At 44.1% G+C, this 18,861-nt stretch overlaps 1 long non-coding RNA gene across 1 annotated transcript in view; it reads right to left on the reverse strand.

The window, feature by feature from the left end:
* Nucleotides 1-5,026, reverse strand: part of LOC140464926 (uncharacterized) — a 78,070-nt gene extending 73,044 nt beyond the window's left edge. The window contains exon 1 of the long non-coding RNA XR_011955022.1: nt 4,709-5,026. This is a non-coding gene — a long non-coding RNA (uncharacterized lncRNA). The remainder of the gene's footprint in view (nt 1-4,708) is intronic.
* Nucleotides 5,027-18,861: the final 13,835 nt, after the last annotated feature.

The following is an 18,861-nucleotide window of genomic DNA, read 5'->3' on the forward strand; positions in this document are numbered from 1 at the left end:
GATTGCTGGGGCTGCCTTCCCAGCGCATGGCTACCTCTATATAGCTTGTATTTTCAAGTTGGACAATAACCTGGTGAAGTGTGATTTCCAACCTCTGTATAGGTTTAAGCAATGATTTGCATTAGGCACTCACTGAGAGGATATCATCATTTAGCCGACGACCTTCCCATGGTCCTATCAGTTGTCAACAAAATGCTAACAGCCTGGTAAAATGAGCCCCTATCAATGTCTTAACATATGTCAATAAATCGTCAGCCTCCTTGGTTCGGGCAGCCTACACAATCCCAGTCTGTAGGACTTTCTGAGGTGGCACGTGGTCTGGGAACTGATCTGCCAAGACTTCCCATGACTTACCTACCTCGTCCCAAATCATCTTCTTGACTTATGGATGCTGGTGAAATTCTGCCTTTTAGATTAGACTCCCTACAATATGGAAACAGGCCCCTCAGCTCAACAAGTCCACACTGACCCTCCGATGTGTAACCCACCCAGACCAATCCCCGAACTAATGTAATTAACACCATGGGCAATTTCACGTGCCCAATTCACCTAACCTGCACACCTTTGGATTGTGGAAGGAAACCGGAGCACCCGAAGGAAACCCATGCAGACACAGAGAGAATGTGCAAACTCCACACAGACAGTCGCCCGAGGCAGGAATCGATCCCAGGTCCCTGGTGCTGTGAAGCAGCAGCGCTAACCACTGAGCCACCATGCCACCCTCAGATATTTATGAAGCATGCTCCACTCCAGAGGCCTGAACAGCTATCTTGGCTGACATGCTCCACAACCAAACTGGGGGATTACTGCCCTGTCTGGGATAAAAAGGTCCCACTGCACTATTTTAAAGAAGCACAGGGAAACTCCCTTTGATTTCCTGGCCAATTTTCATTTCCCAACAACATAACTGAAGTAGGTTAACTAATTGCTTGTCATTGCTGTTTGTAACATCTTGCTGTGCGGACATTTTAATTGACCATTTCCCTCACATAGCAGCCAATGAAGTGTAGCCACAGTTGCTGATTTGGGATGTTCAGAGGTCATGAAAAGAGCTAAAGAAATGCAAATTTCTTCTTTCTTTTAAATACAGGATTTGTAATGTAGACTCCACACAATGCTATGAGATTGGACGTGATCTTACTGCATTATTAACCATCGGACAGATGGCTTGTCAAAATGGACAGTTGTGTTTATATATTAAAACTGTCATTTTCATGTACTTTACATTGTGTTGCTGCATCACTCGCTGATTTCACCCAAATTCTCTGGGAGAGATATGCTCAAACACATCTTTCTCTTTGTTTTGAACCTGTTTCAAACGCACTTAAAGTGGCGATGAGGCAGCACAGTTTCTAAACAAAACTGACCCACTTTGTACTTTTACCTATCAGTAAGAAAGACCAATTCAACCTTATGTTCAGTGAATTGACCTCAGTTGAGATTCCAAAATGGGAGCTACAAAGCACATCTAACATATGAGCATTTTCCTGCCAAGTGATATTTCAAACAAAAAAGTCCTGCTCCAACTTTACAGGACTGTGTTTTAAAAAACAAAATTCATTGTCAGCATGTGTGTATCACTGGAAGGGTAATTTAGTCATTACACATCAGCAAAAGTGAGGACTGCAAATGCTGGAGATTGAGTTGGGAGTGTCTAAAAGCACAGCAGTCAAGCAGCATCTGAGGAGCAGGAGAGTTGACGTTTCGGGCAGAAGCCCTTCATCAGGAATACACATTCCCCATCACTGGTTGCCCTTGAGTAGGCTGTGGTGGTCCTTCTACTTGAATCTTTGCACTTCACATAATGAAGGTGCTTGGAAGTAGCAAGCACCAGGATTTTGACCCAGAGGTAAAGAAGGGGAGGGGCAAGTGGAGATGGAGCATACCTTATTACATTACAACAGCGCCCACATTTCTATTTTGTTTTATTGACTGTGAAGTACTTTTAGACATTCTGTGGTTAGGAGAGACATTTTATACACACAGGTTTATCTTCCTCCAGTTCTTTGACAAGTTTCTGCATTGCAGCTTGCTGCCATGCTGCACCTGTTACTTTTCGTGTCATTTTGCATACAAGAGAACACATTACCCACACTGTCAGAATCCTTACATTTCATTGACTTGAATTAGCAGAACAATATATATTTCATAACTGGTTTGTACACTTACTGCCTCAGGCTTTTCTAGTGAAAACAAACCAGTCCATAAAAAGTGGGAAAAAGAATCAAAGACAATACATATCACTGGTATTTTTGATTGATCAGATTTTTAAATGTTTGGCATCACATAACAGCTGTGAATGAAGACTATATTATTATCATGTCAGCGGAGCACAAGGCATACTTTCACTGTAGGTTCTCCTTCATCAGGATATTTCTTCATTTATTTTGAACACTTGAATTTACATTCATTTCTAGTTAATATTCACATTTCCAGAAGTTCAACACAGTTCAAGTTCCTTTTGGACAACATGAGACACTGGGATATGCTCAATGCAATTGCAATTATATTTGATATTTACAATATACATTCCATGACAAAGATACGATCAGAGGAGTTTCCAGCTACTTGGTCTGTTCTGTTAGTAGTGTTGTATCGGCAGGGAGGGGAGGTGGTTCACATTCACCTTGTTTCTCCACATTCTAGACCTGGTTGGGGTATTTTAGAGAGCTGTTAAAGAGATTAGTGAGTCACAACAAGCATGACGGCTCAGTGGTTAGCACCGATGCCTTATTCAGCGCCAAATTCATGGGTTCACTTCTAACCTCCGACAACTGTCTGTGTGGAGTTTGCACATTTTCTCCAAACCTGTGCAGGTTTCTGCCGGGTGCTTGGGTTTTCTCCCTCGGTCCAAAGATGTGCAGGTTAGGTGAATTGGCCACGCTAAAATTGCCCGTAGTGTCCAGGGATGTGTAGGTTAGGTGAATTAGACATGAGCAATGCATAGTATCTGGATGGGTACATGAATAGGAAGGGTTTAGAGCAATATGGGCCAAGTGCTGGCAAATGGGACTAGATTAATTTCGGATATCTGGTCAGCAAGGACCAGTTGGACTGAAGGGTCTGTTAGTGTTGCACATCAGTATGACTCTATGACAAGGATAAAGTAGGGAAGTGGATCTGGATGGGATGCTCTTCAGAGGGTCAGTGTGGACTCGATGGACTGAATGGCCTGCTTCCACACTGTAAGGATTCTGCATAAATTAGACCAGATAAGGAGGGCAGGTTTATTGCCCGAATAATGACATTTTGCTTGAAACTGATAATCCTTTAGTTATTTCCATATTTTAAAAAATGCTTAAATTTAAAGTCTCAGGAATTTATGGTTGGATTTGAATTTGCTTTTTTGGATTATTCATCCAAATCTTCTCATTACTTGTTTGCAGGTGTCGCTGCCATATCCTACTCACCTTTCAGCTGGTACCCTATTACCTCCAAACCTTCTCTTCCCAGGCCACACAGCACTCTTTAATACAAAACTTTTTTTTCCCCCAATCCTGCTTTAAAGCAGATACCAGGAGCAATCAATGCACATGTTGAATCACAATGTGATTAAAGGTTAGGAGCTCATGGCAGAGTTACTAGGAGAGACTCTGTTGCACACCTACTTCATTTTAAACACCTCTAACCAATTCAATATTCCAACCATGGAATGTTTAATCCCTACTGGAAAAGGTTCATTGCTCTGTCTAATTTTTCTCATGCTTAGTGAATGATTAATCTAATGTAAAAACATTGAAAGAATTACCTCACCATCAGAGCTCAAGGCTCTGCCTAGAAATGGACAATTATTCACTGATCCTATTGAAATGTCTGTTTTTGAGCACTCTAATTCTGAGTTACCTTATTGTGTACCATAAATTATTCAGTCTGATTTCTGATACCATAGCTCTTATATGTTCCTCAGAGATTTGATTTTCTAATGTGTTAAATGATGGCTGGATAAGTCCTACTCTTTTTTTTTAGAATTCCGTTTTCAAATGAATCTCCCTGAGCAAGGAGTACTTAGGATAATGTCTCCCACTGTGCTTTTCATTCTGTACTCTGAGACAGAACCTCAGTTTTGTATTCTTTTAAGAAGCATGGCACATACAGCACATATAAATTTAAACACGCCCGTTGAGTGTGCAACAAGATGAAGACTTAATTGATCATTGGGCAACAGTCAAAAAACTAATAAATCACCTCCACTAAGTTTGCAACTCTGCATTGTTAGCTAAATGTTGTTAAGCTGCCAGTTAACTCGCTGGCTGGTCAGTGTACACTTTTCTCACTGTAGACAACAAAAGCAATCTGCAGATTACAAAAAAGGCAAAGCAGTCACTAAAATCCTCCGCATGACAGGTCCTGAAGCTTCGACAGGTTTTCAATCGTTACACTATTTTCAACATTTTTTTTTCCTTTTGCAGTTAACACATGGCGCCCGCTAGATCTCTCACCTTGCAAAACCAAATATATCTTAAAACCACTTTGAAAGCAAGAGCAGCTGAAGTTAATTCACAGGTTTGCATTCAGTCTCACGGTTTTTGCTCATAGAGGAACCTTTTTAACATGTCTGTATTCGCAAATCCTTTGCTGTCACTTCATAATGCACTGATTTTAGAGTTAGAGTTAATGCAAGAGTCCACAAAACAAACAAACTGCTACAAAATAATATTAGGAGTTTGTTTTTATCTCCTTTGTAACATTAGGTTTTGTCATATCTTACCTTGCATTCCATCTAACTTTAGCGATTCAATCCAAAAGCATAAAAGACAAATTAGTTTCACTCCCCCACTACTGAGCACCTTCAACTGAAATTACATGAACCAGTCACTTTCCTCAGTTCTGTGCTTCTCCGCTATTATTCAGCGGCAGTGACCTGATGAATACTGAGAAGGAAGTAAGGCATGTGTTTGCTGATTGTTACAGAACGATGCAGTGAGTCCTGCCTCGATAAGTCTCATTTGCATCAACTACAGTCCTCAATGTGTGTAATTCGCTGTAGGCTTGCCTACCACCCTTGTATAAATCTCTTACGATAGCTACAGGCACAGCACAATTAGAATTGTGGCTAAGAAAAGCTCATATTTCAACGCTTGGCACTTCTTCACGTATCATGTGGACACGTTGAGGCTTAAACATGCGCAGGGGGCGGAGAGACCCATCCATGCTATTAAAAACAGAATGGTGCTTTGTCTGACTGGATACTTTTAAATGATCAAAATAGCAACATAGCAATTCCATTTTAAAAACAAATCTTACATTAAAAGTGTTTGATAGGATGAAGTTTTAAAAAATGTTTCCACTTGTCAGACTTCAATTATCCTAAAATAGCCAGTGTTTTATGGTGTAGTTGGTGATAACATCAATAAAAACTGTGGTTGATGCCAAGAGTATAAGTGGCAAAGATAGAAAGGATTCTTGAAATATGGCCTTGATCTGTATATACCAGAAATGCTGGCAAAACTCAACAACTCAGGCAAATTCCAAAGAAGCCCCCACTAGTGCATGGTAGAACATCGACAGAACCAAAGGTGTGCAGGTTAGGTGGATTGGCCATGGGAAGTGCAGGGTTACAGGGATAGGGTGGGGAGGTGGGTCCAGATGGGATGTTGTTTGGAGGGTCAGTGTGGAATTGCTGGGTTGAATGGTCTGCTACCACTCTGTCGGGACTCTATAATTCTATGAGAAGGTGCCAGCAGTGACTGAGTCAACGCAAAGAGGTTGGGGTCTGGGTTTCTGGCTATCAATCTATTCATTTTTGTAAAAAAAAGACTTGAGGGAATATGAATTGGGGTTTCATAATTAGGAGAATTTTTTTAAATCACAAAGGTTAAAGTCGACATTCAGATGTATTTTTCTTTTCCATTTCAACATAGTGTGGAATCTTCAGCCCTTGAACAACATGTGCCATAGCAAGAAAGTTGGGAATGTCATGTGAGAAAGACCTTCGAGGAGCATCTGGACATCGAGAGCAAAAAATCTCACATTCCAACCAAGTGAACTGGTCACTGCAGCTGAATTGGAGTAAAGCGCAGGAAAGGGGCTGGTTTACCTCCTGCCTGGGGCTGACCAGGTGCTTAGTCTCCTGCAGTTAACCAAGTGCCTGTGACCTGGGACATTGCTCCTTCACCCAAAGGCGAAGGCATGCCACTGATTAGTTCATTATCATGTGCTCCTGATCCTAATCTTGCTAATGTACCCACCAAGGTGTCAGTATTGAAGCTGGTGGAAGGTTCAAGAGTCATGGGTCAAGAGTGTGGTTACTGGGAAAGCACAGCAAATCAGACAACATCTGAAGAGCAGGGGCATCAATGTTTCAGGCAAAAGCCCTTCATCAGGAATGAGGCTGTGAGCCAAGGGGATGGAGGGATAAATGGGAGAGGGGTGGGGCTGGGGGGAAGGTAGCTGAGAGTACAATAAATGGAGGGAGGTGGGGATAATGGTGATAGGTCAGAGGGGAGGGTGGAGCAGATAGGTGGGAAGGAAGGTGGAATAGGTAGGACAGGTCATGAGGGCAGTACCGAGTTGGAAGGTTGGAACTGGGATAAAGTTGGGGGAGGGGAAGTGAAGAAACTGGTGAAATCCACATTGATGCTGTGGGGTTGGAGGGTCCCGAGGTGGTAGATGAGGCGTTCTTCCTCCAGGTGTCAGGTGGTTAGGGAATAGCAATGAAGGAGACACAGGGCATCACCTCTCACTTTCCCACATTATATTTTATCTGCCACTTTTTTGCTCTCTCTTCCAGCTTCTACAAATCCATCTTCAGCCTCCCCACCTCCTCAACTCTACCTCTCTCTTCACCTATCTTTGTATCCCAATGAAGAAGTCAAAATGGAATTAATTATGATATTAGATAGGATTGAAATAGATAAAGAGGTAATATCAAATTTTAGCAATACTCCAATCCAGTCAGGATGGAATGGATTCTAAGAATCTGAGGAAAATTGCAAAGAATCAAGGTACAATCTGCAGAACTTCCATGGATGTAAGAGTGGTGTCATAAGAATGAAAATTAGAGGGATAAACCTGGCAATCACGCCCAGTCAACAAAGTGATGAAAATTTCATAGACAATAATCAAGAACAAAAGTATTGTTTAATAATAATGTATTGTTAGTAAAATAAAACACGAGTGTAGTCTGAAAAAAAGGCACATTTGGTGAAAACATTTTTTCTTGCATTTATCAGGAGATTATCACTCTCCTCGAATAGATTACAAATGTTGTTTGTGATCCCAACTGGCGAACAAGCTTACATTCCATCAACAAATTTAAAAATTGTTATATTATACTTGAAAGGAGCTGCAAGACAAGATGAGAAGGTCATTCAAAGAATATTTGGTATTGTTGACTTCATTTGAAAATTGGTAGTGGGACCCTGTGTGAGAACCTCTCTGGCTATGCCAAGGGCATCTTGAAACCCATTGTACAGGGGATCCCACAGCTTCTGTTGCAACACTACAGATTTGTTACAGAAACTCAACACCCGTGGGCTAGTCCAACTGGGAATATTCCTCATCACAATGGATGTTTCAGCACTCTACACCAGCATCCCCCGCATGATGGAGGCATTACTGCAACAGCATCAGTACTCAATGCCAATAACTGCCAATCTCCGAGCACCATCCTCTTCACCCTCGATCACAACATCTTCACCTTTGACAACCAGTTCTTCATTCGTACACACAGAACAGCCATGGCAACCAAATTTGCACCCCAATATGCCAACACTCTCATGCACAAGTTTGAACAAGACTTCTTTGCTGCACAGAACCTCCAACCAGATACTTTCTTCCTCTGGACCCATGGTGAGGAGTCACTGAAAGAATTATAAGATGACATCAGCAAGTTTCATCCCACCATCAGACTTAACATGGAGTACTCTTTCGCATCTGTCTCATTCTTGGACATAACCATCCCCATCAAGGATGGGCACCTCAGTACCTCACTCTATCACAAGCCCACTGATAACCTCGTGATGCTGCACTTCTCCAGCTTCCACCCTAAACATATTAAAACAACCATCATCTACAGACAAGACCCGTGCATACACAGGATCTGTTCAGATGAGGAGGAACGCCACGGACACCTGAAGATGCTCTTATAAAGGTGCTGAAGATGCTCTTATAAGAACAGGGTATGATGCTGCACCTATCGATCACCAGTCCCAACGTGCCACAGTGAGAAACTGTAATGAACTCCTCAGGAGACAGACACAGGATGCAACTGATAGTGTACCCTTTGTTGCCTGGTACTTCCCGGGAGCTGAAAAACTATGCCAGATTGTTCGCGGCCTGCAACACATTATCAATGAGGATGAGCACCTCACCAAGACCTTCCCTACATCTCCACTTCTCGCCCTTAAACAACCGCCTTAAGCAGACCATTGTTCACAGCAAACTGTCCAGCCTTCAGAACAACATCGAACACAACACTGTACAACCCTGTCATGGCAACCACTGCAAGACATGTCAGAGTGTCGACATGGATACCACCATTGCGTGTGGGGACAGCACCAATCATGTATGCAGCAAGTATTCAGGTGACTCGGCCAACATTGTCTACCTCATACACTGCAGGTAAAGTTGCCCCGAGGCATAGCACATTAACAAGACAAAGCAGAGGCTACAACAACGAATGAATGGACACCTCGCAACAATCGCCAGACAGAGATGTTCCCTCCCAGTTGGGGAGCACTTCAGCAGGCACGGACATTCGGCCTCGGATCTTTGGGTGACCAACCTCCAAGGCGAACTTCAGAAAAACAACTACACAGAGTGGCCAAGCAGAGGCTGATAGCCAAGTTCGGAACCCATGAGGATGGCCTGAACAGAACCGTGGGTTCATGTCACACTACAGGTGACCCCACTACACTATACTCTCTCTCTCTTTCACACACATGCCCACACTCACTCTCTTACATACTCATACACTCATGCAGACCCTCACACATGCTGTCACTCATACACACACAAGTACACTCCCCACACTCACACCCACACACACACATGCACATGCACACATTTTACCAAGCATGCACACATGCAACCACACACTCTGTCACGTGCGTTCACATTCTCACACTCTCTCTCATGCACGCGCACACAGATATAAGTCTGTGGGATGAATTTGCATTTGCAGAATTATATTTGTAGATACATTCTATTTTACGCAAAAGCATGCATGATCTGCAGGCAGTCTGTTAGATTAGATTACTTACAGTGTGGAAACAGGCCCTTCGGCCCAACAAGTCCACACCGACCCTACGAAGAGCAACCCATCCAGACCCATTCCCCTACATCTTACACTACGGGCAATTTAGCGTGGCCAATTCACCTAACTTGCACATTTTCTTTGGACTGTGGGTGGAAACTGGAGCACCCGGAGGAAACCCATGCTGACACGGGGAGAATGTGCAAACTCCACACAGATAGTCATCTAAGGTGGGAATTGAACCCGGGTCTCTGGCGCTGTGAGGCAGCAGTGCTAACCACTGTGCCACCGTGCCGCCCAGCAATGTAATATTTTATAAATTCCTACTTTGGAAATAGAAATAGTCAGACTCATGTTTGGGATACAGACAGACTCGAACATTACACCTTTAATGCATTGTCTGAGCTGAGATGTCACTTTTTTAAAAAAACCTGAAGTTATCTCAAGAATGTGACTTAAGAGAAGTTCTGGTATTTACACATTAATGAACCAAAACCTGCAACCCATTCTAAAAGGTGAAAGACTTCACAGCAATCTAGGTTTGTTTAATATATAATTTCAGTTGTATGACACTGTAATCTTTTGTTATAAAATTCTGTGTCTTATGATCCTGTTTCACAGCTACCTGATGAAGGAGCAGCGCTCTGAATTTAGTACTTCTAAATAGACCTGTTGGACTATAACCTGGTGTTGTGTGATTTTTAACTTCATTTGAAAAACCATAGTGTACAAAAACAATGATGCTCAATCTTTATGAAACAAACATTAGCCTGGGGTTGTATCTGGAAGTTTGTGAGTATTTCTGTGTATCACACACTTAAAAAGAGTATTAAGGCCTTTAAAACAGCACAGTAGACTTCCTAGTGTCGTATCAAGAATGAGGGACTTCATATGTAGAGACTGAAGAAGATGAGATTGTACTCCTTAGGGCAGAGCAGGGTAAGAGAAGATTGAGCAGTGTCACAACTGTGGATCAGATCTTTGAACCCCCATGGACGCATTGAACTTTTAATTTTAATGTGTCATTTTTTTTAAAGAAAGGAGGTACACCCAAAGGACCAAAAACAAGAACAGAAATTGCTGAAAAGCTCAGTACATCTGGCAGCATCTGTGAAGAGAGATCAGCATTAACATTTCAGGTCCAGTGACCTTTCTACAGATTACCCAAAGGACGTCTGCAGATGTAAATTCAGTGGCTACTTGGAAAGGAATTCTGAAATATCACAGCTGCACAGTCAGGGAGTCTTCAAACAGAAGGACTAAAAATGAAAAGATGACGACAGACTGACTACCCCAACCCTTTCAGCAGGAGACTATCTCCTGCAAACATGCGTGTATGTTACCCTTCCAGGAATATAGAGAAAAGCAGGGTTTAAAAGAAAGCTACATCCTTGGTTTGTGTGTATTAGTGGCCTGACATGCTAGTATGAGGGCTAATGTGCTATGAAGGTCACAGCTTTGAGAACAACCGTTAAACACCCCTGCACTGCAGGTAAATAAAGGAAACAAAACTCTCTCACTTGTGTCAGCAGGTCAGCATTGAAATGAACCTGGACAAAATGATTTCAACCAATTTGCAAAGCCAAGAATCTCAAAATCGACTGTTTAACTACCAACCTTCACACTATCAAAAATATCCATATTAATAGCCATAGTGCTCTGCTATCAACTCTTCACAAATGACATGGAGACTGATCTGTATATCTGGGCTCATTTTAGATTCCTTTTCTTATCTCTTCTCATGTTTTCAAACTCACTCCTTTTACCTCAAGATTACCTGGTTCAATTGATCCCTTTGGAAACCTAAATACCTTTGGTCTGGGAGAAAGATATCAGCATGGAAAGGAAGCCTTTTCCTTTAGGTTATCTTCCCATGTAGCTACAGAGTTGGTAGGTGACAAAAGAAGAGGAGCCAGTACCTCCCTCCTTGCCCGGGATCTGAACAATTTCGGGAATTCCCATCTAAATCGGAATGAATTTGCAGAACCTAATCGCAGAATTGGACATAACAAATAGAGGATTTGTTTCCATTATTAGAGGCGAACTGAAAGAATTAGAGTGCGCAAATTGTCACTTTGGAACCAAGGCATATAAGACCGGAAAATGGAATTAGAATAGTTAGATTTTTGATTGGCACAGAATTGATGGGCTGAAGGACCTTTTCTGTGCTTTGAACCTCTATGAGTCCAGAAAGGCTATGTTTATTGACATCTGAACTGTAGGGAATATGTTCATTGCTCAGGAATCACAGTGCCATTATATCACTGCGAGCAACACAACTGCAAGGTGCTCACATCAAAGAAAATGAGCAATAAACCAAGGGTTTTTCAAATGGTTTGAATGTATTCACATCCTGGGAACATGATTTATTTGCTACCTTACTCTAACACTTACCATCCCCGCACATGACGTTGCAATGACGATGGAATGCTGCCTCACAGTTTACAGTTGTCAGGAGAGAGGGAGCAAGGTGTGAAAGTGGGAGAGAAGTGAGGTGGGGCTGGTTGACCAAGGGAAGTAGCAAGTGGGGTGGCAAGCAAACCACTTAACCAGGCAAAGGGGCATCAAGTTGGGCAGCACGTGCCGAAGGGGAAGGGAGACTGTAAAAACAAACGCTGAGGCTATTGAGTGAAGTAGGAAAGTAGAGTGATGTACAAAGGGGTGAGCGAGAGAGAGCGAGGCACTGTACAGTGTGACAATCAGGCCATCAAGGGAAATAGCAAGTGAAGGAGCAGGGTGCCAAATGGGAAAGTGGGGTACTGAGTGATGTTCTAAATGGGAGAGTGGGGTACTGGGTGATCTTCTAAATGGGACAGTGGGGCACTGAGTGATGGGGGTTCTGGATTAGTGGTGGTGGAAGAGCACAGCAGTTCAGACAGAATCCGAGGAGCAATAAAATCAATGTTTCGGGCAAAAACCCTTCATCAGCAATACAATCAGAGAGCCAGAAGGGTGGAGAGATAAGTGAGAGGAGGGTGGAGAGGGGAGAAAGTAGCATAGAGTACAATAGATGAGTGGGGGAGGGGATGAAGGTGATAGGTCGGGGGCGGGGGGAGGGTGGAGTGGATAGGTGGAAAAGAAGATAGGCAGGTAGGACAAGTCCGGACAAGTCATGGGGACAGTCCTGAGCTGGAAGTTTGGAACTGCGGTGATGTGGGAGAAGATAATGAAGAAACTGTTGAAGTCCACATTGATACCCTGGGGTTGAAGTGTTCCAAGGCGGAAGATGAGGCATTCTTCCTCCAGGCGTCTGGTGGTGAGGGAGCGGCGGTGAAGGAGGTCCAGGACCTCCATGTCCTCGGCAGAGTGGGAGGGGGAGTTGAAATGTTGGGCTACGGGGCGGTTTGGTTGATTGGTGTGGGTGTCCCGGAGATGTTCCCTAAAGCACTCTGCTAGGAGACGTCCAGTCTCCCCAATGTAGAGGAGACCGCATCGGGAGCAACGGATACAATAAATGATATTGGTGGATGTGCAGGTAAAACCTTGATGGATGTGGAAGTCTCCTTTAGGGCCTTGGATAGAGGTGAGGGAGGAGGTGTGGGTGCAGGTTTTGCAATTCCTGCGGTGGCAGGGGAAGGTGCCAGGATGGGAGGGTGGGTTGAAGGGGGTTGTGGACCTGACCAGGTAGTCACGGAGGGAACGGTCTTTGCGGAAGGTGGAAAGGGGTAGGGAGGGAAATAAATCCCTGGTGGTGGGGTCTTTTTGGAGGTGGTGGAAATGTCGGCGGATGATTTGGTTTATGCGAAGGTTGGTAGGGTGGAAGGTGAGCACCAGGGGCATTCTGTCCTTGTTACGGTTGGAGGGGTGGGGTCTGAGGGCGGAGGTGCGGGATGTGGATGAGATGCGTTGGAGGGCATCTTTAACCACGTGGGAAGGGAAATTGCGATCTCTAAAGAAGGAGGCCATCTGGTGTGTTCTGTGGTGGAGCTGGTCCTCCTGGGACCAGATACAGTGGAGGCGGAGGAATTGGGAATACGGGATGGCATTTTTGCAGGAGGTAGGGTGGGAAGAGGTGAAATCCAGGTAGCTGTGGGAGTTGGTGAGTTTGTAAAAAATGTCGGTATCAAGCCGGTCATCATTAATGGAGATGGAGAGGTCCAGGAAAGGGAGGGAGGTGTCAGAGATGGTCCAGGTAAATTTAAGGTCAGGGTGGAATGTGTTGGTGAAGTTTTTGAATTGCTCATCCTCCTCGCGGGAGCACGAGGTGGCGCCAATGCAGTCATCAATGTAGCGGACGAAGAGGTGGGGAGTGGTGCCGGTGTAATTACGGAAGATCGACTGTTCTATGTAGCCAACAAAGAGACAGGCATAGCTGGGGCCCATACGTGTGCCGATGGCTACCCCTTTGGTCTGGAGGAAGTGGAAGGATTTGAAGGAGAAATTGTTAAGGGTGAGGACCAGTTCGACCAAACGAATGAGAGTGTCGGTGGAAGGGTACTGTTAGGGACATCGGGAGAGGAAGAAACAGAAGGCTTGGAGGCCCTGGTCATGGCGGATGGAGGTGTAGAGGGATTGGATATCCATGGTGAAGATGAGGCGTTGGGGGCCGGGGAAACAGAAGTCTTGGAGGAGGTGGAGGGCGTGGGTGGTGTCTCAAATGTGTGTGGGGAGTTCCTGGACTGGGGGGATAGGACAGTGTCGAAGTAGGTAGAAATGAGTTCAGTGGGGCAGGAGCATGCTGAGACAATGGGTCAGCCAGGGTGGTCAGGTTTGTGGATCTTGGGAAGCAGGTAGAACCGGGCAGTGCGGGGTTCCCGGACTATGAGGTTGGAAGCTGTGGGTGGGAGATCTCCTGAGCTGATGAGGTTCTGTATGGTCTGGGAGATGAGCCCTACAGGCTCTCTCTGCTTGTATTCCTGATGAAGGGCTTTTGCCTGAAACGTCGATTTTATTGCTCCTCGGATGCTGCCTGAACTGCTGTGCTCTTCCAGCACCACTAATCCAGAATCTGGTTTCCAGCATCTGCGTTCATTGTTTTTACCTCACTGAGTGATGTTCTAAATGGGAGAGTGGGATACTGAGTGATGTGGCACATGGGAGAGTGGGGTATTGAGTGATGTTGTAAATGGGACAGTGGGAAACTGAATAACACGGCAAATGAGAGAGTGGAGTACTGAGTAACATGGCACATGGGAGAGTGGAGTACTGAGTAACATGGCACATGGGAGAGTGGAGTACTGAGTAACATGGCACATGGGAGAGTGGGGTACCGAATGATGTTGTAAATGAGAGAGTGGGGTACTGAGTGATATTGTAAATGGGAGAGTGGGGTTCTGAGTAACACGGCAAATAGGAGAGTGGAGTACTGAGTAACATGGCACATGGGAGCATGGTGTACTGAGTGATGTGGCAAATGGGAGAGTGGGGTATTGAGTAACACGGCAAATGGGAGAGTGGGGTACTGAGTGATGTTGTAAATGGGAGAGTGGGGTATTGAGTAACACGGCAAATGGGAGAGTGGAGTACTGAGTAACACGGCAAATGGGAGAGTGGAGTACTGAGTGATGTTGTAAATGGGAGGGTGGAGTACTGAGTAACATGGCACATGGGAGAGTGGGGTACTGAGTGATGTTGTAAATGAGAGAAAGGGATGCCAAGTGAAGCATCAAGCAAGAGAATGGGTGATATGGTGAGTGGAGAAATGGGTCCTCGAGTGGATTTTTACAACTTGGTTGGCCCAGTATCCCTCAGTATCACTGCAGGATTTTCGTCTTACCATGGGGAATTGTAGCAACCCTTCCAATGGATACAAAATCCGAGTCACTCAGGGATACATTTTATCACATCCACACTCTGGAGTGCCTTTACAGGGATTCACAGCCTTAGGTAAAGCATTGCCAGACCTGTTGTGTTCTCTGATTGACTCCCATTCTCTGCACACAGAACCTGTGAGCCGATAAATATAACTAGTTCTTTTCTGTAACCTCAGGCAATAGGCCTGAACACATCCAATCTTCAGGAGTTTAAAATACACAGGTTCCTGGTCCTCCCTTGTCACTGTAGCACCATCTTTCAGTCCTGAGCAAAGCTTCTAGCATTCCCCTCTCCTTGCCAGAAGCTTGGTTTCCTATCTCTCTCTTTCTCTCCCTCCCCACCTTAGTCCATTTGGATGAGGGTGATGAGGGGAGGATTGCTTCTGGAACAGGGGTTTGTGGATCAGCCAGTGTGGCTGCTGCCTGGACCCAGCCACTTTCCATTCCTCAAGATGTGCTCTTATTTGGAAGGAGGTGAAGATTTTAATCTCCTTAATTAGTATTATTTCACACAGATTTCTGAAAGTAGCTTCTGTTTTAAGTATCCACACCCAGTGAGGCAAAGCAAGTTACTGAAGCCTTACAGTCTGGTCAGGATACCTTCTGAGGGCATTTATGATAGTATGTTTCCAACACTAACTGATCTGCACATATAATAGTGCATACTACAGCCTCATAATCTTTGGTAATTTTCTCAGCTAGGAGGAAGTAAACTTCATGAGCTTTCCCAGATAGCTTACTCTACAATAATAAGGACCAGTGTTGAACTCTTCACTCTAATTGCTGTGCTGCCTGATGAAAAGAAATATAAAAGACTCCCATCCTTGCCTCATGAAACTTTTGAATTAGTGAGCAAATTGAATTGCCTCTGACATTAAATCTGAACATGTAGTGGACACATTAGGATTCGTGTCCCTCAACTTGAGCTGTCTCCCTTTCCTGACATTCTATCCAATGTCCTCTTCTATCCTTGCGCTTTCCCCTCCTTCCCTTTTTTCTCCCTCTCTCTTTATCTTTCCATTTCTTTTTCCTGAAATTCAAATTTCCTCTGCTCCAATTCTAATCTCTCTGTCACTTAATGTATCTACTTCATCACCGTCCGTAACCACCTATAAATAGATGGGTTTTGAGTTTTCTAGCTACCGAGCAGAATTCTAATCCTAAATGCTTCATTCAATCTTTTACACATTCTGGAGCAGAACTTTTTAAGGTGTCAAAAGCAACTTCTCTGAAACCTGTTTGGAAGACATCGACATCAAAATGCAACCATTCCTATACTGTAGCAATGCAAACTCAAGAATACCTTTTGAAATTTTTGAAATTTTTCATGACTGCAGAGTATCTGAAAGAATTTTACTGCCAAGTAAGCACTTCAGAAGATTAGGCAGTATTGTCATATGGCCAAAATGGCAGCCAAACAATGATGTGATAATGACCAGATAATCTGTCTTTGCAGGAAAGTCAGGTTTTGAGGAGGAGGCTGAGCAACTTTAGGAGGCCACAAGTTTATTGTGGCACAATTACTTACATTTAGCTCTACCATAAACTAACAATCACCACACACATAAATTGCTAATGTTTAACAGAATGAGGACTTGTTGTTAAAGGGAGATAAAAGCAGATTCTGAAAAGATCAGAATAGACTAACTATTCCAAGCAGAACAGGTGTCCTATTGGAAGGAGGAGAAAGAAATAAAGAGTGTGAAATGCAGATTATATAGAACAAAGGTCACATCAAATTCTCAATCAGTAACAAAGTTCTGCACCTCCCCACATCCCCCAACTCCACCACACACACCCCCTTCATAAACTGTATTGGTGCTTCGAAAATCTTCCTGTCTCATCAGGCACAGGCCAATTGAAAGATACAAAGACGACAGGTTTGTACTGTTCAACATTTTTCTCATCTGTATGTTAACCCTGTACTGCGTAAGCCGATTTACAATAGGAAATAGATAAAATAACAAACATTCCGTAATCATAGATCATGAACCCTCTATTCTCAGCTTGAGGCTGGAAAGAAAAAAATATAAATTAGCAGACGGAGTCTCACTCCCAGTAGAGTTGACGTCTGTTGGAAATCAGGTGAAAATGAAACAAGGTAGAGGGGCCTTCGCAGTTGAAAAATAAGCTTGAAGCACATGTGAAAAATGCTACCATTGCCATCAAATGTCAAAGGCTAAGTAGTGCAAGGAGTGCCTTTCACCAGTACAACTTCATAGGAGGAAAGAAGATGTGGAGGGATAGGAGAGGGGTGGGCAGAGGAACAGAGGTGTGATGGGACAAAAGCATCAGTAGCCCTATCCATAAAATGTCACAAAGACGTTAGAGAATATGATTAATGGATATGCAAATGTATTAAGACCATAAGACCATAAGACATAGGAGTGGAAGTAAGGCCATTCGGCCCATCGAGTCCACTCCGCCATTCAATCATGGCTGATGCGCATTTCAGCTCCACTTACCAACGTTCTCCCCGTAGCCCTTAATTCCTCTAGTCATCCCTCAGTACTGATCAAAAGCAGTGAACCTAGATCCCAAAGTAATAACCAGAGCATTTGAAGTTTGAATTGTAGGCACTTAAATATTGAGGGATCCAGTTGGGTCAGAGTCTCATTCACATACAATCAGCTTGTTACAATCAGGAAATAGCTACTTTATTACCATAGTGCCTTTCATCACCTTATGGCATTCAAAAATATATTACATCCACGATGAAGGATACTATTTTTGAACTGCGGGCTGGGATTTAACTCTTTTTACATTAAATGTGGAGGTGAGAGTAATTAATGGCAAATAACCCTCCTCCTCTGCTGGTGAGAATGAATTTCCAATCAGATACTCAACTGCTGATCGGTGGACTTGCCATCCTATCAGTTGCCTCGCCAGAGAGGTCGCACCTGGTCTGAAGCTGTTGGCCAATCAGAGGCTGGCAGCCACTGGGAGCTGGAGATCTGGGCTGATACAGAGAAAGATTGGAGAGAAGGTTTGGTGTTTGGTCAAGGTGGGAGGATGTTGTAGGGGTCACTGAAAGAGGGAGACCAGAGTCACGGGCGGGAGTAGGAGGTGGGGGCTGGTTTTCAGCTGCCTCCCATTGCCCCCAGTCTGGGGAAAAATAAAGATCCCTGGTTTCCCTCTCAGGACAACAGCCACTCAGGAAGGAAAGTAATTATGCCATGGATGAGTTGAGGCTGTTTTTTTCCCTTTTCTCTCTTTCTTCCCCTGCACTACTATCTAACTGCTGTAGAGCTTATTTTTTCCCAGTACCCGTATCGTGTATGTGCAGGGGTAGGACACAGGAGTTGAGGCTGTTAAGTACTCATTAAGTGACCATTTCAAGACCGAATTAATTGGTGACAGGTCTGGATGGTCACCCATGGAAATTTTCACTCAGAACTTGATTGCTGAGATGGGAGGAGGGGGGCAGGTATATCTCTGGTTCTAATCTGCTCCAATATTGTCCTTTCCACCAACAGCCCTACCACATCTAGAGACAGCTGACCCATCCACAGTGATATTGTAATGTGAGAGATAAAACAGCCAAGGTATGCCTTACACACAGCAATGACCAGCTAATTTGCCTTATGACTCTCAAACTGTTTGGTGAGGGATGGTGTGAGGTGGGATAGGACAAGATTATTTTGGGGCTAAGAGAATCTCCTACAGACTTGTTAATGATTAATTCCACAGAAAGAGACTACTTATCCCTTCCCTCCTTCTTATGGGCCCACAAAATAAGGCTGTCACTGATCATTTTGGTTGCCTTTGGCTACATCATTGTGTGGAGGATGTATTGCGATCTTCAAGCCAGTCGCCTCGCAGAATGAGCGCTGGAATAGGGTCAGGGTCAGCTGTCAAGCATAAGCTGAAAGAATGACACCTGACAAACCTCACCCTGCACTAGAATGCCTC

This window comes from Chiloscyllium punctatum, chromosome 41 (assembly GCF_047496795.1).
Source record: "Chiloscyllium punctatum isolate Juve2018m chromosome 41, sChiPun1.3, whole genome shotgun sequence".
NCBI classification, from domain to species: Eukaryota; Metazoa; Chordata; class Chondrichthyes; order Orectolobiformes; family Hemiscylliidae; genus Chiloscyllium; species Chiloscyllium punctatum.